This window comes from Sarcophilus harrisii, chromosome 2 (genome assembly GCF_902635505.1).
Source record: "Sarcophilus harrisii chromosome 2, mSarHar1.11, whole genome shotgun sequence".
Classification (NCBI taxonomy): domain Eukaryota; kingdom Metazoa; phylum Chordata; class Mammalia; order Dasyuromorphia; family Dasyuridae; genus Sarcophilus; species Sarcophilus harrisii.
The window spans coordinates 142190071-142213983 of record NC_045427.1 but is presented as its reverse complement, the minus strand read 5'-3'; the positions used below and the strand labels follow the sequence as shown (position 1 = coordinate 142213983).

Sequence of the window (23913 nt, the reverse complement as noted above, 5' to 3'; positions counted from 1 at the left end):
TTTTTTCTGAAATCTGCGGGTTCATCATTTCTTATTGCACTATGGCGTTCCATTACATTTTTAAAACCACAGCTTGTTCAACCATTCCCTAATTAATGGACATTCCCTTGATTTCCAATATTTTGCCACCACAAAACCCAGCTGCTATAAATATTTTTGCATATGTAGGTTCTTTCTTCTTTTGTATGATCTCTTTGGGATATAGACTTAGTAGTGTTATTACTGGATCAAAGGGTATGCACAGTTTGGCTGCCTTTTGGGCAAACTGTTCTCCAAAATGTTTTGGTGTCCTAATTTCCTAAATTCTCTTTACCAGTTATTATTTTCCTTTTTTTTTTCCATATTAGCCAATCTGATAGCTATGAGGTGATATGTCAGAGTTGTTTTTATTTCCATTCCTCTAATCAAAAATGATTTAGAGTATTTCTTTATATACCTATAGATTGCTTTGATTTCTTCATCTGAAAATTTCCTGTTGATATCCTTTGACCATGTATCAATTGGGAAATGGTTTATATTCTTATAAATTTGACTCAGTTCTCTATATATTTGAGAAATTAGACCTTTGTCAGAGATACTTAATATAAATATTGTTTCTCAGTTTCCTGCTTTTGTTCTAATCTTGATTGCATTGAGGGTTTTTTGTGCAAAAGCTTGTTAAATTTAATATAATCAAAATCATCTATTTTACATTTCATAACACTCTATCTCTTCTTTGGTCATGAACTCACTTCATTTCTTCTTTAAGAATTTGGATGTTATGCCACTTGTTGCATATATGTTTGGTATTAATGTTATTTCGTTGTTTACCATAACTTTTAGCAAGATGTAATTTCCTTGCTAATCTCTTTGAATTAAATCTATTTTTTGTTTTTGCTTTGTCTGAGATCAGGATTGCTATCCTCCCGCCCACCCCCCTTTTTTTTACTACTTTACTTTTTTTGTTTTGCCAATTCATGAAATGTCTTTGATTTTAATTAGTCTATCCTCTGACTGACTAGAAAAGTTAAAACTACACATTGGTTCAAGCTAAATTGGGGTTTTGATTAGATGCAAGACCTCAAGTTACCATAAATCTGGGAAGGAGCTGTGTCTTGGAAACCTGTGTGTGATTTGGGGTTACCTCCAGGGGTTATCTTAAAGATGGGGATATTTTACACAGGAGAAGAGAGATAATTTATTCAAAGCAGTTAATGGGTTAATTGGCATTTGAACCCCAATCTTCTGGTTCAAAATCTAGTATCCTTTCCAATACTCCATATTGCCTGTGAGCTTGATGAAAAATAATGATGGTCATGACAATAAATCACATTTTCAAAATATTTTACAGCATACAATACTATACAGTATACAAAGTAGCTGGGTGACATAATGCATACAATGCTGAATTTGGAATTACCATAATTAGGAATTAGAATGATTTCAGGTCTTGCCTGGGAAACTTTACTAACAGTCACCCTGGGTAAATAACCTCTGCCTGTAATATGGGGACAATAATAGCCCTTCTCTCAGAATTGTTGTGAGGAAATAATAATATAGCTAACATTTATCAAATGCTTGAAAATTCACAAAGCATTTTTATATATTGTTTCATTTCATTCTCATAACAACTCTGGGAGGAAGAGTCCCATTTTACATGTGAAGAAACAGAAAAAAAGGGATTAAGTCAGAAGTAATTCTGAGGATTACACAACTATTCAGTATCTGAAGTCAGACTTGAACTCAGGTCTTCAGAATTCCAGGCCCAATATTCTATCCATTGTGCCACTTATTTATCTCTCAGTATCAGGGAGAATCAAGGAAATGTGCTTCATGAAGGTGATGATATCTGAACTGAGTTTTAAATATACAGATCCCAAGCACTGGAGATGAGGAGAGCCTAGAGAGTGGAACCGACTTGGGCAATGACTCAGGACCTCAGCCTTCTAGGGAGAAAAGTTTCAGAGCCACCCCAGCCTCTTGAGCACAAGATGATTGAGCAGCATTCTCACTTCCATCTATGATTGAACCCAGGCCTTGCAGGCACAAAGACCAAAGTCCTAGGTCACATGCAATTCAGAGAGTTTGCCAGCTAATAAGCATCAGAATTAGGACTCAAAGCCAATACTCTTTCATTGAAAGTCTAATGATCTCTTTAAATCCAAGGAAATGGGAAAAAATAATCATAGCCATTATCCTACACCATCTAGAGGTTTCTAGAGGCAGCCTCATCAACACACATTTTACTCATGTTGGTGCCTCCTCATTAGCTTTCATAATGAATCCAGATTCCCAGTCCTGTGCTTCAAGGCCTGCTACCACTTGTCTCTACCACTTCTGACATTAGACATGAATAAGTAAAGCGAATAAGTAAAGGAATCCTCCAGCTCGAGATTCTTATTTTGCAGATGAAGAAGCTATGGTCAAGAAAGGAGAAATGGGTGTTCAAGGTCACACGTGAGTAGTAAACCAAGGATTCAAACTCAGACCCTTTGATTTTAAATCAGAGTTCTAGTGAGATAAACCTGCTTGTCATTTTCAGTACACATCCCCATTTTGAGCCTCTATACTTCTCAATTTAAATACCTTCATTGTTGTTCATCATTTCAGTCACATATGATTCTTCATGACCTCATCTGGGGTTTTCTTGGCAAAAATACTGGAGTGTCATACCACTTGCTCATTTTACAGATGAGAAAACTGAGACAAACAGGTTGAATGACATGCTCAAGATCACACAGCTAGTAAGTGTCCAAGGCTAGCTTTGAGCTCAGGAAGATGGATGTTCTTGACTCCCAGCCCAGGACTCTCTCTATTGCTCTGCCTTTTTTATTCTCTAACATACTGTCTGACCAGCTCTGATAATACAAAACTACTCTCCAATAGAGTATTCTTATGACAAACCCCACCCACATCTAAATACTTCATTTCCTCTAGAAATTCATGGGGTATCTCTGTACAACTAAAATGACTTATTTACTCGCACATTTTTGTGCCTTATATGCTGAGGCATGCTTTAAATATCTTTGCTTTGTAATAATATTTTAAGTTCCTTAGAAATGGAGGTCATCTCTACTATTCCCTTTCTCTCTCCAATTACTCAGTAATTGTTGACTTTTGTAGAGAAGTATAACACATGTAGACCTATAAGTATAAGTAATAATAGAACTTCAACACTTCAAGGATACAATATTTTCATAGGTAAGGGTATTCGCTCCACCAAAAAAAATTGTAAATCCTAATTCTACAGTAAGTGGTCTATGTGAGCTGTTACACTAAATATATTTGTGTGTGCACATATATATGTATGCATGTATATGTACATATATGCACATATGCATATATACACAAATATGCTTATATGTATCTCTGTGTGTGTGTGTATATATATATATATATATATATAAAATCTCATCCTATGCTCTCTGAGCTTATCTAGATTAATCTTAAAGTAACTCATACATGAGCTATCACTAGACCGAGATTATAAACTTTCCAGCTTGGTAAATGTTGCCAGAGTTTATGTCATCCTATTAAAGCCTTTGAGAATCTAAGGGCTATCTCTATGCTACAGTGAAACTTGGAAGCAAGATGATCTATGAAGATAATAAGGGTTGAGATATTTTCAAAGGAGGGTCTGGAGATCTCTTAGAGTTTTACCTATGATGCCTACAGAAATGGTCAGGAATCCGGAGATTGTCCTCATAATACTAGAGTGGAGATTATTTACTTAGAATCTAGAGACCTCATGCCTCCCAATCTCTTACCCCACCCCTATCTATGGACCAATTTAAGAAGGCCTATTAACTTGGATAGGAAATATAAATGTGTGTATGTCTGTGCCTCCGTATGTTTATTTACACATATACATATATATACTTTTTTTTCAAAATAATTGGTTTCTTTTATAATTCTTCAAATTTTATTTTCTAAGTGCAAAACATTATTCTAGAAAAGGGTCCTTAGGTTTCACCACATTGCCGAGAGGATCAATGATACTACAATGGTAAGAGCTCCTGGGTTATAGAGAGAAATGTCTAATAAAAACTGGGAAGGATGGTCTCAAAAAAAAAAAAAAGATTCAGAGACTTGGAAATATCAAGAACCTGAGAACCCATTATTTGGAGACCATAAGCACAAATCTCTATATAAAAACTTAACTGGGGATGACAGAGGTTAGGCAGATGCCAAATAAGATTCTTGGCAGACATTGGGCAATTGGTAGCTATGTTTTGAAGATTATTTTTAAGTCACTGTATGTGTCTTCTCATACAGATTCTCATGGTATTTATATCTTAAATGCCTACTCTTTACCATCTGCACAAATGTTTTTCAAAACAGAAAGCACAATATGTACATCTATCAGCATAGAGAAGGGAGATGAACTAGCTAAGTGAGAAAAAAAACAAAACCCAATGCTGTTTCAAAACTTAAGCTCATACTGTTTGGCACATTCTGTTGCTTATTATTCTCCTTTGCTGGTATTATACTGAGGTAGTGGGTGTGTCTGTCAAGGAACTGAAAGCTAGGCTGGGACTTGACCATATGAACCAGGAAATGGTAAATAGATTGAATGGAAAATGGAGTTTAGGGATCTGTCTTTGGGAATCAAATAAAAGGTTAGAAAGCAGAAAAAAAAAAGAAGTCCCTTCTCTGTAAACATCAAAAACAAAGGGTCAGATGAACCAACCTGCTTAAAATGGGAATATTGGAGATTGTATATTCCCTAGAAATGACCAAAAACACATGAGGAAAAAATTAGAAAAATACAAGGAAAGATAGATTGATTGGGAAAGTTCTAGATGAGATAAAACAAGGCTTTGAACTTCCTTAAACCAAAAATTTGAAGAATTGGGGGGGAGAAGGGAAATGTGCAGGCCCAAAGAGTCCAACCTTCTCTTCTTCAGTGACCACTCATTAGATCATATTGAGTAAGATACTTCATTTTCTCTGTGTAGTGTGAGGGGATGCCCTTTAAGTTTAAATGAGCTTTCATACTCTTCCTTGCTCTTACTATGGCACTAACAACATCCAGGAGAACTAAATTCATACCATTCCAACTTCACAAGTCCTCCGTGTGTCCAATGGTGACTCCCTCACTATCTTTTGTATCATATTCCCTCTCAATTGACAAAGATGAACCAAACAGGAAAACAAACACATGATAGGGATTGTAAAGGCAATGATAGAAGAAAGGATGGTGTAGTTACACCTAGTTACATCATCTGGGCTCAACTAGGAAGGATTTCCTTGAGGTAGTAGAACTTGTGGTGAAACTTGAATTGATTAAATTTAGAGAAGCTGAGAGGAGGGCATTCTGAGCAAGGAGAACAACTTGAGCATCAGGCAGTCTTGAAGAGGTGAGAATAAAAAAAGGACTGGTTCTGAGAAACATTTGCAAAAAAAAAAAAAAATCAAGAGATTTGGTGATATATTGGATATAGGAAAAGGGTAAATCAAAGGTGGTAAGAAGGTATCATCTTTCATTTGCCCCTTTCAAAAATGTACTCTCACCTCATCTCTCCTTCTTTAAATAGTTATTTTCCTTTAAACCTCCAAACAAGTACTATCTCCCATTGTCTGTCCACATTACCTCTTCCACCCCAGTTAATGCTCTCTCCCTCTTTGAATGACCTAATAGTTATTTAAATGTGTATCTGATGCAGTATCTTCCAAACTGATACAAGCTCCTTTAAGACATTCTTTAGTACTATCTCATTTTGTCTTTAAAACCCCAACAAATACAGTACTTTGCATACGGTAGATGTTTAATAAATATTATCAAACGAAAATGGTTGAAGTCTGCTTACAACTACACTTGACTGTCGAACTGACATTTTTAGTATGAAAAAATTATCCTATGGTGAGAGATGAAAAATACTTCTGTAGGTTATCCAATTTAGTCGCCTTCTATAGGTGGCTCTACATGTATCAAGTAGGACAGTTTAGTCTTTAAATATGATATTCCATGATTTCTTAAAGTACATGCTTAGTGTTTTACAATAGCATCGAATAATATTTACCAGTTGCCTGCTTTATGCAAAACATTGGGTTTTATTATCCTCTGTGATCAAAAAGGTAGCTTTTTTTTTAGCTGAATAATCTGCTATAAATGAAAAAAAAAAAAACCACATTGACTAATGGCCTCTTAAAATTCCTGATATGATTTTGTTATTATTCATTTATGTTTTAATCATGTCTAACTCTTTGTGACCCAATTAGGGTTTTCTTGGCAGATATATTGGAGGGAGTTGCTGTTTCCTTCTCCAGTTTATTTTACAGATGAGGAAACTGAGGCAAATATAATTAAGTGACTTGCCCAGGGTCACATAGCTAGTAAGTGTCTGAAGCCAGATTTCAACTCGGGAAGATAGTCTTCTTGATTCCAGGCCCAGCCCTCTATCCACTTTGCTACCTATGTTATAAAATGGTTATTAAGTTATCATTTAGCTTTTTTTAAAATTCATGTTAAATACCTCCAGATCTTTAAATCTTTCCTCATCAAGCTCATTGGATAAATACACTGGGGGAAAGCAGAAGAAAACAATATGATAAGAGAATTCAACCACTCTGTAACCAGGACTCTAGTAGGAAGCTAGAACTACTACAAGAGGCTTTAATTACATGTAAATTCAGTAGCTTTGGCTTTCTGAGTTAAGTCTTAAGCCAACTTCAGGGCAGGTGTTACTTGTTAAGCTCCTTGGAAGCCTAGGATGCGCTTTGAGTTCAGGACCTGAGGGTGAGAGCTTGGCTAATTTTACTATTCTTTCTTTCAGAATCACTTTAACAAATGAAAGGGACATCTTTGAATGATCCAGGAGCCCACTTCATGAAGTTCCCTTCACCTAGCTCCCCCTGACCCTGAGAATGAGCCCTCTGGGGAGACTCCAGGAAGACAGCCTGATGACCCCCCCGCCCCTCATAACAGAAGCCAGTAAAACCGGTTTTCCAGGTATCACAAATGAGCCTGTTAACATTACCAACTGACATGTATCTTCTCTCCGAGAGAGCTTCACTGTGGTTTCTGTGTCAAACTGAGACCTGCCTTTGCTGGCTCTATTTTGATGTGTAACATTCAAATTAGGAAAGGTTCAGCCAAGCCCCCTCCAGCAGTTTTCCCCACATTTACTATTCTACGCTTAAAGTCTGCTTTGTTTTTTTCCAACACCAAAATTAGTGAGGTTCATTGTGTAGAAACTTGTCTAACTCATGCTATTGGAGAATAGTTGGAGAATAGTCTTATATGACTTCATTTTAACACTACTTCTTCTGACATTCTCCAAAACCCACATTTTCAGAATTCAATCTGAGCCCAACAAGATTATCAATCAACAAAATATTGATGAAACAGCTAACTTGAACACATCATTGTGTTAGGATCTATGTTGGATATATAATCACAAATCCCTGTCCTTAGAAATACAAACTAAATAAGATGCAAAGAATTATACGAATAAGACAAAATAAATGAAAGGCCCAGAAAGTAAACAATGCAAGAATTGGGAAGAGAAAGATCACAGCAAGATCATAAAATTTAGAGCTAGGGCCACAGAGATCACCTAGAACAGAAATGTCAAAAAAAAAAAAAAAAAAGTCTGAGAGCCCATAACATTCTCAAGATAGTTCCCAATTAAATTTTAATATGGTGTAGATCTATTTGGCAAAACAAATTAAAATGTAACAAAATATAGATAATATTTAGTTTTCTACATCAACATGAAACCCACAGGGTTTATGTACATTTTGAGTTTGATACCACTAATCTAGAGCAACTCCCTCATCTTACATATTGCAGGAGTTTTTGCTAACCCACTTTTAATATTTTCTGAAATAATTTCATTTCATATCTTTTAGTATTAAAATATATAAAATGTCCCTTATTAATTTATTAATTCTAAACTCCCTCCTTATCTCCCCTGTAAAACTGGGGATCCTTTCTGATGTATCAAGTCCCAAATTTATAGGCTTAAAAAGACACAAATGTTATAAATTACATAATTTATTAAGAAAAACAAATATCAAAACATAGATAAATATTTCCATGTATTGACTGAGAAAGTCATAATCACTTCTGTATTTTTGGAGGTGGGAGTGGGTAGGTAGGTGAGGAGTTTTGTTTCTAACCAACAGCTGCAATTGCTAACCTGTTAAAAACACTAATCAGCAGTCTAGTTCTCCTAGAATGAGAGTTGAAGTCTCTCAGTTCTCAGAAGGCCTTCTCCACAGAATCAGTTAAATAAACTTTACACTTTCCCAGTAAATTCATCAAGTCCCTCACAGATTTGTTCTGTCATTGCAGTTTACTATAGTCTCTCATAGACTTCTTCTCTATGAAAATTAACAGTCATAGTATCTTCATCAAAGAGTGTTTCACACAGACTCCTTTAAATATGATAATTAATTATAAGTTCCCAAGATGCTATTCCCTCTTGCATAGCAACTAACTAACATCTCTTGGAGGATCTCTTTAACCTAGGATTAAATGCAGAAGAGAAAATAGGCTCAGAAAAGGGAAGTGATTTAGAATCCTTGGATCATGTAACTGGAGCTGGAAGGGACCTCAGAGGCCATTTAGTCAAATTCTCTCATATTATTTATAATTAAATTAACCTCCCAGGGAATTTAAGTGACTTGCCCAGGTTCATAGAGATTATTAAGTGGTAGAAGAGAACACAAGCCAAAATCTCCTGACTAAATCCAATCCTTTTCATAGCATAATAAGTGACTACAATGGTCAGGAAAGGCATTCTGGAGCAATTGGCTTTCTGGTCAGATTATCCTTTCCATGTTCTAAAACTAGTTGACTTCATTGACCTGCATGTGTGAATTTAGTGAGTGTAGTTAGGGCATGAATTTTATAAACTCTTACATTAAATTAAAAATTTTAAAGATAAGAACTCTAGACAATTCTGGCCTTGGCTTTGAAAACTTTTTTTTAAGGTTTTCTCTAGAATAAATTTGGTGGCAGAGGAAGATAAATCCATTACCTCTAAAAGGTGTAAAAGCTTTGTTATAGGAGATATAGAAAAGATGTACCAGCATGTTCCTCTTATCCATTCTTTTTCATGACAATTGCCACAATCTCACAAAGATTTTAATACAGACATTCTGAATCTTTGACTCTTCTTCTGTACTTAAATGTCCAACATTTATTTCTTGGACAATCAGTATCTTAAGAAATGCTATTGGAATTCTTTGGTATCCTGCCTATTCTTCACTCTAGGGTTAAGGGTTCAGAAATATAACTTCCATTTACTAACTCTGGCACTTTTTTTTCCCTGTATATTGTATTAGTGCTTCTTCAAACTTTTCCTTTTCCAGGAAGAAAAAAAAGGAGGAAGTGATTTCCCAAGTGTTTGTTAAATATCATAGTTCTGTTAATCTATATATCATTGAAATTATTCTCCCCAGATCTTTTTATGATTTAAAAATCTACATGTAAATGTGTATGTGTATATCTGTATATATAAAATGTATGTGTGTGTAATATAGATCTTCTTTTATGATTTAAATATATATATAAATGTGTATGTGTATATATGTATATACAATGTTAATGTTCAGTGTGTATATATTATATGTTTATATACTGTACATATATATGTGTATATTTGTTATATTTATATGTATCATTATATAGATAGATATATCTCTATCTATATAGTGCTTTATACTGCCTTTGTGAAACTAACCATGACCTCATCTGCTCCCTCAAATAGTGTCTTCCTCAAATGATTTCTTGACCCTTCTTTGCAGGGCCTGTGATTATGGTTGCCTAGTTTCTCTCCCCATTGCCCAGTTAAAGCAAATCATTTGTGGTTCTCAGTAGTTGCTGTCAGACCATTCCCTACTGCTGTTTATCCATCCCACAGGTCAGTGCCTGTCTCTATTTTCAGCACTGTTATAAGTTCTTTGCAAGAAATTGGAGTTCTTTTCTCCTATCTATTCAAATGTTCTTCCTTTTTAATTTCCTGGGCATCAGTTAAGTATAATTATTGTTAACTGTTTCTTTTAAAGATATGTTATTTCCCTTTTTGGGGGGTGGATGATGAGAGGAAAGAGAGAAGGACCGGAAAAAAACCTTTTTAGTCTTATGGTGTTTTCAAACTATAATCTTGCCTTAACTTTCAGTGACTTGTAAAAGTAGCTTAGTTACTTACTCTAAGGTCAAGGGATTTAGAACTGGAAGAGACCTTAGAATAGCTGGCATTTATAGAGAGCTTTTAAAGTTCACAAGGGTGCTTTATACAATCTCATTTGAGCCTAACAATAACCCTGTGAGATAAGTGCTATTATTATCCCCAGATAAGGGGATATGGATACACATATACACACATGAAGAGAGTGGGAGGAGGAGGGAGGGAAAGAGAGAGAAAGGGAAAAAGAGAGAGGGAGAGAAAAAGAGAAAGAGGAGGAAGGGTAAAAAGAGAGAGGGAGAGAAAACGAGAGAGAGGGAGGAAGGGGAAAGAGAGAGAGAGAGAGAGGGAAGGGGGAGGAGAAAAGAGAAAAGGAGGAAGGGGGGAAAAGAGGGAGAGAGAGGAAAAAGAGAGTGAGAGAGGGGAAAAGAGAATGAGAGAGGGAAAGAGAGGAAAAAAGACAGGGAAGGAGGGAGACAGAGAGAAACAGAGAGGAGGGAGGGAGGGAAAGAGAGGGAAGAAAGAAGAGAGAGGGAGGAGAAGGAGGAAAAGAGAGAGAAACAGAGAGGAGAGAGGGAGAGAAAAGGTGGAAGGAGGGAGACAGAAATAGAGAGGGGGGAGGGAGGGACAGGGAGAAAGAGAAGGAAACTGTCATTGAAAGATGGTCAGTGACCTGCCCGTGGTCACAGATCTGGTTAATGCCCGAGTTATGATTTGAACTAACTGCTTTCATTTGACAGATGAAGAGCATAAGCCAAGGGGAGCAAAATAATCTCAATAAACAAGGTCACACAGTTATGAAATAATAGAACAGGCAGTTGAATTCAGGTCCTCAGACTTCAAATTCTGTGATCTTTCCTCAATAACACACTGCTTCTTAATAATGATTCTCTGATAATAAGTATTCTCTGATACTTTATTCTAGAGGATGTTTGACTACCTTTCTGTCCTTTTTGATTTGGACTGTTTCCTTTTTCTTCAATGGCTTCCCTTCTCCAGTCTTTCATCATCTCTCATCCTGCCAACTCCATACTGTGATGGATGAAAAGTGACTTAATTGGTTCTGTCCCATGATCCATATGACTCATCTTGCTCCCCGTTTTCCAGCTGAAGAGGTTTCCACTTTGGTGTCTTAAGTGGTTTACCCTTCCTTGGCTCCTCATGGATTTTCCTTGGTAATCCAGGTCATGCCTGCCTAAAAGAAGTTGTCCAGGACTTAGCAATGAATTACTACCTATTACTCTAGTTAAAAACTTCTTATTCTGGCTAAAAAATTGTTTCATTCTTTTGTCAAGGGCATGAAACAAAGATCAGAAATAGATGGACCTGTAATAGTAGTAGTACTTATAGACTTTAAGAAGTGATTAAAGGGCCCAGGAACATTTAAACTGAAAGAGCTGCAAGATACAACATTTATGTAAGTAGGAAGAAGTGAGACCCTGAAGAAGAGCAACTGTGGTGGAAATGGGAAGCAAGAGATAGATTTGAGATTTGAGGTAGTAAAAATCTATATGATAGTATGTCAGAGGCGGATTTTAAAAGGTAAGGAAGAAGTTGAAGATAAGTATAAATCTGAAACTTGAGTAACTCAGAGAATAACAGTACAATAAACATAAATAAGAAAACTGATAATGAGGAGTTAATTTGGAGAGGTAGGAAATAGGGAGATACTTGTTAGAATTCTTACAAAGTGATGTCAGTTGTTTAATTTTAGCATTGTGCTTAGCAGTTCTCTAGTTCAGAGTTCACACCTTTCACACCTTTAAGAGTTTACACATTAGTTCACACATTAGCATTTGAGATTCACAAGTCAGGAATCCACAATCCCACTCTCTGAGTCAGCTTTTGAGTTCACACCTCTAAAAGAGCATATAAAAGGATGAGCCTCAATCAGGAGTCAGTTGGGGAGATTGAGAGCCAGAATTCAGTCGGGAGATTCAGAGCCAGGATTCAGAGGGCGCTGGAGGCTGAAGCTGGCAGAGGCAGAGGCAGAGGCAGAGGCAAAGGTCTAGCAACAAGAGCTCTCGAAACCAGGGAAAACTTACAGGGCTCTTTTGAAGGAAATAATAAAGGACTGAACTTTTAATAGCTGACTGCATTTGAGGTGATTATTACTATGAACCAAAACTAAGGCTTCCTCCAGAAGCTCCCCAAGAAACTTGCTCCCAGAGTACGATTATATTTTAGAAAAGAAGAACACTACAGAAACTGACTTCAATTTGGGAAATACTAAGTTTTGGGATATTTTTAAACACCCCGTTAGAATTGTAGGTATGATGTTCAGAATAAAGCTGGAGTTGTAACTATATAGATCGTGGAGTTATCCATATCCAGGTCACAGTGTAAGACAATGGACTAGGTAAAATCACCAAAAGAAAGCATTTATAGAAAGAAAAGAGAATAGTCAAGGAAGAAGTCTTGAAGAATTTCTACATTTAAGAAAAGAGGTAGGAAGAATGACCAGTGTTAAAAAAAAAAAAACATATCCGAGAATAAAACAACAATAACAAAAGAAAAATCTCAAAAACAATGAATAGTCAGAAAGATAGATGAACCAAACAAAATCCAAGGGTGAAATAAATTTAAAGAGGGGCAAGGTGGTCAATAGTTCAAGAAAATTCAGGTTCAGGAGCATGGTGGTAAAAGATCACAGATTGCAAAGGATTAAGGAACAAAATGGAGAAAGTAAGTATTGCTTTTTTCCCCAAGAAACTTGGCAGTTATGGAAAGATGAGGTATTGCTCAAAGGTATGACAATACTGAAAAAAGTCGGAGAAGAGAAAGATAAAACTATTTGTAGGCAGAGGGGTTGGAGCCAATGGAAAGAGACTTAAAAAGAAAAAGAAAAGACAAATAGTTCCTAAGAGGAAAAATATTCCTTGTTTTATCCAAGTATAACACTTTCCCCTATGTCTTTGATTCTCTCCCTTCCATTCCAATCTTTTACAGAACCTTGTTTTACCAACTATTTCTGATACTTCAGAGCTGTTTTAATTTGTATTTCTCTAATCAATAGTGATTTAGAGAGAGTGATTAGAGTCTACAGATAGCTTTGATTTCTTTTTCTGAAAACTGCCTCTTCATATCTTTTGTGCTTTTATCAGCTGAAGAATGACTTGTGTTCTTATAAATTTGACTATATTTGAGAAATACTAGCCATCTTTTTTTCTGAAAAAATTTTGTTCTAAATTAATGAGATAATTACCTTCATCAGAAAAAAATTTAAGTAATATGTTGAATTTATTATATGTTTAGAAGAAGGGTAAGCTGTATGAAATGAAGATTTCTGTTTTTATCTGTTGTTCTATTCCATCTTGTGTATTAAACTATTATTTTTTGCTCATTAATTTCACAATGAAATTAAATGAATTTTTAAAATGCAATTACTTGCTCTTTTGCACCAACTACTGTGTTCAAAATTGTGCAAAAGTATTACCACTACCATCCCCCATAAACATTTGTAATCTCAGATATAATCCTTGAGTTTTATATCCAAAGTAAATAGTATCAATCTACTTTGATTTTAAATTGATGCTACTGATCATTTTAAGGAAAAGTCCATTTATTCCTAAATGCTCTAGTGTTTTTAATAGGAATGGGTGATCAATTTTATCAAATGCTTTTTCTGCATCTATTGAGATAATCATATCATTTCTATTAATTGGTTATTAATATTGTTGATTATGCTAATAGTTTTCCTAATATTGAGCATTCCTGCATTCCTGATATAAATCCTACTTAGTCATAGTGTATTATTCTGGGGATGACTTTCTGTAATTTCTTTGCTAATATTTTATTTAAGATTTTTGTATCAATATTCATTAGGGAAATTGGTCTATAGTTTTCTTTCTCTGTTTTCACCTACCTGGTTTAGCTGTCAGCACCATATCTGAGTCATAAAAGGAATCAGATAGGATTCCTTCTTTCGCTATTTTTTCAAATAGTTTATATAGTGTTAGAATTAATTGTTCTTTGAATGTTTGATAGAATTCACATGTAAATCCCTCTGGCCCTGTAAATGTTTTTCTTAGAGAGTTGATTAATAGCTGGTTCTATTTCTTTTTCTAAAATAGAACTATTTAAATAATTTATTTTCTCTTCAGTTAACATGGGCAATCTATATTTTTGTAAATATTCCTCTATTTCATTTAAATTATCAAATTTATTGGCATATAGTTGGGCAAAATAACTCCTAATTATTGCTCTAATTTTCTCTTCATGGGTGGGAAGTTCTTCCTTTTCATTTTTGAGACTAACAATTTGATTTTCTTCTTTCCTTTTTCTAATCAAATTGACTAAAGGTTTATCTATTTAGTTTTTTCTTTTCATAAAACTAATTCTTAGTTTTATTTATTAATTCAGTAGTTTTCTTATTTTCAGTTTTATTAATCTTCCCCTTTTTATTTTCAGAATTTCAAATTTGGTATTTAATTGAGGGTTTTTAATTTGTTCTTTTTCTAGCTTTTTTAGTTATAAGCCCAATTCATTGATCTTTTCTTTCTCTATTTTATGCAAGCAAACATCTAGAGATATAAAATTTCCCCTCATAACCCACATTAGCTGCATCCCACAAATTTTGGTATATTGTCTCATTATTGTCATTCTCTTGGATGAAGTTGTTGATTGGGTGAAACACATTCATTCTTTAGGATTAGATTATTTAATTTCCAATTAATTTTTGGTCTATTTTCTCCTGACCTTCTATTGCATGTGATTTTTTTTTCTGAGGCAATTGGGGCTAAGTGACTTGCCCAGAGTCACACATCTAGGAAGTGTTAAGTATCTGAGGTCAGATTTGAACTCAGTTCTTCTTGACTTCAGTGTTGGTGTTGTATCCACTGCACCACCTAGCTGCCTCTGCATGTGATTTCTATTGCATCATGATCTGAAAAAAAAAATGCATTTACCATTTCTACCTTTTTGCAGTTGATTTTGAGATTTTTATGCTCTAATACATGGTCAGTTTTTGTATAGGTTCCATAAGCCACTGAGAAAAAAAGTAAACTCCTTTCTGTCTCCATTCAGTTTTCTCCAAAGATCTATCATACCTAACTTTTCTAACATTTTGTTTACCTCAACTTCTTTCTTACTTATTTTGTAGTTCAATTTATCTAGTTCTGAGAGAGCAAAGTTGAGATCACCCACTAGTATAGTTTTGCTGTCTATTTCTTCTTGCATCTCTCTTAACTTCTCCTCTAGGAATTTGAATACTATACCACGTGGTGCATATGTTTAGTATTGATATTGCTTCATTATCTATGGTATCCTTTAGTAAAATATAGTTTCCTTCCTTATTTTTTTTTTTTTAAATTAGATCTATCTTTGCTTTTACTTGATCTGAGATCAGGATTGCTATCCCTGCTTTTATTTTTTTAAACTTTACCTGAAGCATAATAGATTCTGCTCCAGCCCTTTACCTTCACTCCATATATATCATTATGCTTTAAATGTGTTTCTTGTAAACAACATATTGTAGTATTCTGGCTTTTAATCCAGTCTGCTATCCACTTCCATTTTATGGGAGAGTTCATTCCATTCACATTCCCAATTAAAATAACTAATTCTGTATTTCCTGCCATCTTATTTATCCTAAGTTATGCTTTTCTCTTTCCTTTCCCCCTTCTCTCCTCCTCAGTATTTTGCTTTTGATGACTCAAATAGCCACCTCCAGTAATGGGCTGAAACTGAGCAGATGCACTGAGGTCCAGCACTTAAGGCTAATTATCAATTAGACAATACTCTGTTAGTATATGCATGGAGAAAGAATGGCCTTGCCCACTACTTTGTGCAAGTGTTATCTGTTGTATAGGAGATTGGGTGGAGGATTTAGGGTGTGGAGTGAGAGAGCCAGAGTCACTCCTGGCCAGATTCGTGTTGTGATTGCTCTCACTTGGTATCGCCATTCCATTCATATCCAAAAAGAATAAAGATCAAGGGCTTTTGCTGATCCTGACTCCAGCTGATTCTAACATATCCAGGGTGCTAACACAGTCTTCACAATCTCCCTCAAACAGCCCTCTCCCTTTAAAGCCCCTCCCCCCTTTTTACACTTTTCCCCTAATACTTCTGTTTTCCCTTCTATTAGTCTTTCCCTTTCTTTTCCCCTTTTCCTTCCCACTTTCCTATAAGATGAGAGAAGTCTCTCTGTGAAACCAAATATGTCTGATATTCTTTGAGCCAAATCTGATGAGAGTAAGATTCACACAATGCTTATCCCCACCCCTTCTTTCCCTTAATTATAATAGGTCTTCTTTTGCCTCTTTGTGAAATGTAATTTCCCTAATTTTACCTCCTTTTTTTCTCTTTTTCCAGTACAATCCCCTTTCTACCTCTAGTTTCTTTTTCATATTATCATAATAAAATTAAATTATACCCACACTCTCTAAGTATATCCATAACAGAAATATAGCTCTCAAGAGTTCTTTCCTTTTTACCTTTTTTATGTTTCTCTTGAGTTCTGTGTTTGGAGGTCAAATTTTTTGTTCAGTTCTGGTTTTTTCATTAGAAATAGATGAAATTTACTTATATCATTGAATGTCTATCTTCTTCTCTGAAAGATAATATTCAATTTAGGTGGATAGCTTATTCTTGGCTGTAATCCAAGTTCAGAATATCAGATTCCAGGCCCTTTGATTCTTTAAGATGGAAGCTGGCAGGTCCTGGATAATCCTAATTGTGGTTTCTCAGCATTTAAATTGTTTATTTTTGGTTGCTTGCAATATCTTTTCCTCAGTGCCATCGTTCTGAAATTGAGCCACAATATTCCTTGGAGATTTAGTTTGGGGGTTTCTTTCAAGAGGTGAATGGTGAATTCAATAACTATTTTACCTTCTGATTCTAAGATATCAGAGCAGTTTTCCTTGATTTCTTGAAAGATAATATTTAGATTCTTTTTTTCATCATGATTTTCAGGAAGTTAAATAATCCTTAGATTGTCTCTCCTAGGTCTATTTTCTAGTTCAGTTGTTTTTCCAAGGAGGTATTTCATATTTTCTTCTATCTTTTCATTTTGTTTTTGTTTTTGTTTGATTGATTCGTGAAATTTTTTTGAGTCAGTCACTTCCATTTGTTCAATTCTAATTTTTAGTATTATTTTCACTTCAGTTATCTTTTTTAGCTCCTTTTGCATTTGGCCTATTGAATTGTTTTGTTCATTGCATTTTTTTCCATTTCACAAATTTTGTTTTTCAATGAATTTGTATCTTTTTCATATCTATTTTGTAGGGCATTATATGCTTTTTCTTTTCTTTCTTCCAATATTTCTTTTCACCATTTTTCTTTTAACTCTCTTTTAAGATCCTTTTGCAGTCATCCAAGAAAGCCTTGTGAAATGAGGACCAGCTGATATCTCCCTTTGGGGCTTCATCTAGAGTTGATTTGCCTTTAGGAGCCCCAGGATTTGCGATCTGTTCTTCTCTCTCTCCATAAAATCTGTCTATGGTGAGAGTTCTTTTTGTTTTTTTGTTCATCATTTTTTTTTTTTAAAGATTGAGGTCTACTCTAATGGAAAGGAGCAACAGCTGCTTTAGTTTGCCCTGGGGCAGTTCTGCTGATTAAATTTTGGCACTAGGTAACCGGCTAGGTCCCACATTCTTCTGGGGCTCAGTGGTTTACAATTTGCCTTTTGTAGCAAATCTGCCAAACTACCTGCTTGCAACCAAGACAGAGTAAGTAGCCTAAGAGACTCAGAGAAGATTTCCAGGTGCATAGAAGCTGCAATGCTCTGACTCCCCACCCCAGCTTCTGCCCCAGTCTCCCTGTACTGCCATCTGGGCTCAACTGACTGTCCCTCTGCCCATTTGAAACAGACCTATTCTGAAGTTTTTCCCAAGGTATCTTCTTCTGGGAATGTGTTGTACTCCAAATATCTGTGGATTCTTTGATTTCAAAACCAGTTTAGAGGCTTAATCTGCTGTTGGTTTGAGAGGTCAGAGAAAGTCACAGAAAGTTGTGTCTGCTTTCCACCATCTTCGCTCCATCCCCCCATCAATCTACTTTGAAATTTCAAGAACACTACTGGAGGCTCTTGAATTAATGTTTAGGAAGTCATAGATTTATTTTCGAGTACCTTAAGGATAGTTATAGTTATCCTTCTGGGGAAGTTAACTGGCCAGTGGTCATGTAAGTTGAGCTCTGAAGAATTGTTATTTCTGTACTAAATGGTCTAGTATGATATTTTGGACATTTCAAACACATATCCAAAACAGAAGCCCTTATTTTTCCTTTAAAACTCACTCTTCTACTATACTTCCCAATTTCTGCAGAAGGCTCTCCTGTCCTTCTAGTCTCCCAGATTTGTAAACTATTTTCACCTGCTTGCCCTCCTTATTGTTTCTGGGACAAAATACCAGATCCTCTGCCTTTGAAAGCCCTTTGCAACTTGGCTCCAATCTATCTTTCTAATCTGTTATATATTATTTCCCTTCCTCATCCCCATAGTCTAGACAAACTGTCCTTCCTTCTCTTTTCCACAGGGTACTCTATCTCCCTCTCTTTACCTTTTTATTGACCACATTCCATGCCCAGAATACATTCTTTTCTCCCCTCTATTTCATACAATCACTAATTTCCTTCAAGATGAAACTTGGGCCTTACCTCTTACCTAAATTCCTTTCCTCATTCCCTAAATGATAATGCTATCCTCCTATTTTTTATTCAATCATTTGTATTTTGTGTCTACTCTATATTTACTTATTCTGTACATATCTATATGTGAGCATGTTTTCTTCCCCAATAAAATGAAAGCTTCTTAACTATAGATGCTTTTTTTTTTTTAATCTTTGTATTCCTGCCAGTTATTGCAGTACTCATAGTAGGTCCTTAAGAAATGATTGCTGCTTAAGTGAGTCAGTAAAAAATAGGTTGAGAGAAAAAACAAGACGAGTTTTAGATTGTGGCAAGAACACAGAATAGCTTTAGGAAGAATGAGGCAGAGGTAGAGTTAGAAGATAAAAAGCCACGGATTGTAACAAATAATAAACATTTGTTTCTATGTTGAATTTTTTTTTTGTTTTTCAGAGGAGAGGCTCTTTGAAGCCAGAGACTATGCCTTCTTTAGCCTAATCTTACAAATATACTAAGTATCCACAATTATCAAGGTAACTAAATAAATTGTAACAAAATTATTGGAAAGATGGATTACTTAGGGGTCTGCCAATTCAGCAGTCATTTTATAATCACGATCATTGTAAAGACCTCATATCCATAATAACAAGCACTTTAACTGAAATATTTTAGTACCTTTTTTTGATGCTCTTTTTAAAGCACAGCTGCCTATTCCCAATAACTTCCCCTAAAACCATATCTTGTATTAAAGAAGTACATTTGAACAAGCAAACAAAAAACAGCAATACAATATGCCATATTCTGTACTCATAGTCATCCACATTTCTACCGAGAGAGGAAGCATGCTTCATTCCCAGTTCTCAGAAGTCATTGTGGTTCATTGTATTAATTAGAATTCTGAATTCTTTCAATATTGTTTCCTTTATTTTAATGTGTTCATTAGATATATTCTGCTTATGTTGTTCTGCATCAGTTCATAAAAATGTAGTCAAGTTTCTATGATTTCTACATATTCATTGATTTTTTTGGTATAATAATATTCCATTCCATTCCCTTAATATTCCATAACCCCAACCCAATCTGAACTCTATAATGTGTACATTTTTGTTCATATACCTCAATTTGATCATCCATTCCCCAATGGATGGATACCCACTTCACTTCAAGTTATTACTACTATGAAAAAGCACTGATATAAATATTTTTATATATTTGGTATCTTTCTCACTACTTCTTGGGGTTTATGCCTAATGATTATATCATTGGGAAGAATCATTAAACTTTTTTGAAGATATCTGGTAAGTCCTTTGGGAATTTTGTTCACTGCTGTGATTCAGGAATTATAGAATACAAAAAAAGCTAATGAAATAGACCAAGTTCAGTACTAGAAAACCTGTGGTTTTTTCATCAGGATGGAAACTTCCTCCACTAAGGCAGATTTCAGTTTATGACTTATTAGTAAGTCAGGGGGTTGCCTGAGACTTTAGCAGTTAAGTGACTTGCCCATAGTCATTCAGTTAATATTGGTCAGAAGCAAGACTTGAATTCAGATCTTCTTAACCCTAAGTCCCTCACTCCATCTACCCAACCACAATGACTTTCAACTAATGGGGGGAGAGGGATAAGGTAATTCATTGGGTTTGATGATATTTAGATTATATCCTGAAAAGATGTTCAGGAACAAAAGAAAGAGCACTGGGTTTAGAGTAAGATTCTCACTTCAGTATGTGAACTGAAGCAGATTCACATCTTTGCCATGTATTTATTGGCAGTGTGAGTTTATGCCATTACTCTTATCTCCCACTTCATGCTTCTCCAACCAATCTCAGTTCCCTCATTTGTAAAACAAAAGAAAATGTATAAATTTTTTCCTGAGGTCCTTCCTAGTTCTTAATCCTATGATCCTAAGGGTTGCTATTGCCACAGTTTTGCTTGAAGAAAGGTGTGTTATGTTATAAAGTTGGATTATTTGATCCAAATTTTCAGAGATAAACACGTGATGAATGACAATAAGGAAGGGAATTTGGTTCACTTGTTCTATTTATATTATCAATAGTTGTATTTACATCTATGAAGTATTTGTTCTTGATTTCTTTTTATGTTTTCACCTCCCAATGTTTTCATTCCATTTAGTGTATAGTTTTATGTTAAATTATAGAATACAAGGAAAATTCCATTTCCAAGAAGTATGCAAATGAGTGTTTGGCAGTGCAACTAGGTTATGCCATATCACAATGTTATTAAATAATAATTCTCAAGCCAACAATGCTTACCGAGTACACCCCATGTCCTCAGCACCAGGTAAGAATCTGGTCCTAGGCCTTGGGAATGACTGTGTAAATGGTGGCAATCTCCACTTGTATTTCCTGAGCTGTGTAGTCTATTTGAGACCTACAAACATGGAGTCATTGGGCAGCAAACTGTTCATTGGTATACAATGTTTTCTAATAGTCCGTATTTTGGCTACAGTGAATTCTTGGTGGTTAAGAGATTTTATGGTAATATGACACCTCAGGACTAGTTACCCCAGTTCTGAGTACCTTTACTTTACTAAACTTTTCATGTTTTTATTGACTTAAGAATAAACTGCTTAATTGAGTTAGATATGTAAAGATAGTCCATTTGGTCTGCCTTTAGGGAAGAGTAAACAAAGACCAAACAGATGCACAAAGGCTATGTTAAAGGACTCCCTGGCACTTTGAAGCAACTCAGTTGCACAGTAGTTCTATGTTTATAAATCTTGAGCAGATCACACTGCACAGCATAAGTAAGAGAGGGGATTGCCAGCCCTCACAGTCATTCCCCAAAGGTTGGGTCCACTGTTCTATTCCCTCCCCCCCCCACCATACCTTTTTGTTTCTGCTTCTGGAAAGACAGCATGATTACAAGGAGAGACCCCTGGACTTGGATTGGGAATGAATGACTCAGTTCAAGTCTTGGCCCCCAGTGCTTGCTAGTTTTGTGGCTTGAGAAAATTATTTAACATATCTGGGCCTTGGTTTCTTTTTTGTAAAATGCGAATGATAATGATATTTGTACTCCCTGGCTTAGAGTAAAGCCAAGCATTTTAATGTCAGAGACTGAGCCTGGAGTCCTTCAAGCAGATAAGGGAGGCCCCAGGAAGATTAGACACACAGCAGGTGCCTGGGATATGAAGGTACTCTTACTATCACTGGCTGATTCTCCTGGGTATTTGCTTGCCCTAATCTCTGCACTGCTTGCCCCCAAAGCCCTAAACTGATAAGTAAAGTGTTACTCCCATGGCTAGTTACCCAAACATAAATATAGAACACAAAACAAACCCCAAGGCATTCTTTTGAATCAAGGTACAGCTTTAGGAGCTACAGAGAATGTACACATGAGAATGAAAACCCTCAGAAATTAGTAGGACATTAGTTTACTTCTCTCAAGATCCCTTCATATTCTCAGAAGACTCATTTTTGTGTGCTCTTAGTGGTTTCATCTGTTGCAGAATAGTGTTTAAATAGCCTATCTTTAAATACTTTATAGTTAATTACTTTTGTCTCCATTCCCATCCTTAGCTCTTCCATTTCTTCACACCTCTCCCCTTTACTATTCTACCCCTAATGCAAAAGTGTTTTTAGATATTCCTCCTTTACTGCCACCAACATGTGCCTACTTTTAGAATTCTAGAAAACTATGTTGTCATTATGATTGTAATGATCCTCCCCCTATTTCCATCTTTTCTACAGGATGATGGTGCTACCCCATGCTCAGTAGGGATTAATGATCAGACCTGAGGTTTCATTGATATGAAGAATCTTTAGATGAGGAAATTCTCTCTACCAGGATAGGTCAGCACCATTTCTGCAATTTAGAATCTTGGAGAGTGTTGACTACATCTCTAAGAGGCTTAGTAACTGGCCCACAATAGCGTTTGTCAGAGGAAGAATGTTAACCCAGGTTTTCCTCATGTCAAAGTCATCTCTATTCATTGACATTTTGCCTCTCTGGATACAAGCTGACGCTACAGATCTTCCTCCAGGAGGGCATGCTTTAGGGTTGTGTCTCCTGCTAACTCTCTGGTTGTTTTCTACTCTTTCTTCACAGGCAGTCCTTTGCGACCAAAGGCATGTACTCAGTGCACATCTGACTCAAAAGAAGGATACAGTTTGCTGTCAGTAAATAAATAGTTCTTCCTTACCAAATGATCTAGCAGTTGGACCAGTGACATTCAGCTTATCAGCACCATTCTTAAATTAGGTATGTTAATTACCAAGAATTACAAGTAGATTTAAACAAAGATCATTTTTCCCATGGAATGAAATAAGTAATCATAAAATTAAAAAGTTATCCTAATCAAAAACACAGGGATCCTTATTTAGAATTTTCAAAACTGAACCAAAAAAAAAGAAGACCCTTTTCTCTCTCTCTCTCTCTCTCTCTCTCTCTCTCTCTTTCTCTCTCTCTTTCTCTGTGTGTGTGTGTGTGTGTGTGTGTCTGTCTCTCTGTCTTTTTTTGTCTCTGTGTCTCTCTGTCTTTTTCTGTATTTCTCTCTTTCTCTTCTTTCTCTCTCTCTTCCTGTCTGTCTCTCTCATTTTCCCTGAAGAAGCATTATCCTTTTACTAAGACTTTTTTCCAAAGGATTGTCAACAGTAGATTTCTACTATCCACAACTCTGTGGAGGCTGATTTGGGTAACGTCTTAGAACTCACAATCTGGAATTACCCTCTTGTTTTCAATTTCCTTGCCGTAAGCCATATGGGACATAGGATGAAAAAACTGTTAACATAAGGGGAAGCTGATATTTACTTTCTATCTCACGACCCATGCCGATAGTCATTTTGGTTGATTATTATATACTTCCAAAAATCTCATCTGACATGATCGTGATCACAAACAAGGAGGAAAAGCATTTTAGGCATGGGCAGCAGTTGGAAATTGAAATGTCCTTAAAAAAAAAGAACATTATTGACAAGTAACCATTTTCCTTCTACTGAAGCACTTCAGTGAAGGGGAAACCCACAACTTCTTATGGCAACTCCTAAGAGTTGGTGCTGATTGTTACAAAATTATTGCAAAGTCAAGCCTAAATATCCCCATCTATATCTTCTCCTCATTCACTTCTCTGAGATCTATTTACTTTTACCCTCCAGGACCAAGGAGAGTATCTGTGCCTTCAAATAATGAAAGGAATTTCTCCCACTTTCCTCCATTGAATAAATATATAATGAGTACTTGTAATACATAAGGCATTATGCTAGGTGCCAAA

At 35.7% G+C, this 23913-nt stretch overlaps 1 long non-coding RNA gene across 3 annotated transcripts in view; it reads left to right on the top strand.

Annotated features, from left to right (window-relative positions):
* Window positions 1-1614: 1614 nt before the first annotated feature.
* The window catches only part of LOC116421434, a 32869-nt gene continuing 10570 nt past the window's right edge, over window positions 1615-23913 (top strand). Inside the window, exons 1-5 of one of the 3 annotated variants that reach the window (XR_004231793.1) lie at window positions 1615-2436; window positions 6756-6931; window positions 9736-9851; window positions 19134-19213; window positions 22394-23086. This is a non-coding gene — a long non-coding RNA (uncharacterized LOC116421434). Of the gene's footprint in view, window positions 2437-6755; window positions 6932-9735; window positions 9852-19133; window positions 23087-23913 lie in introns of those variants that run through there. The other 2 variants (XR_004231792.1, XR_004231791.1) reach the window with 2 other exon arrangements.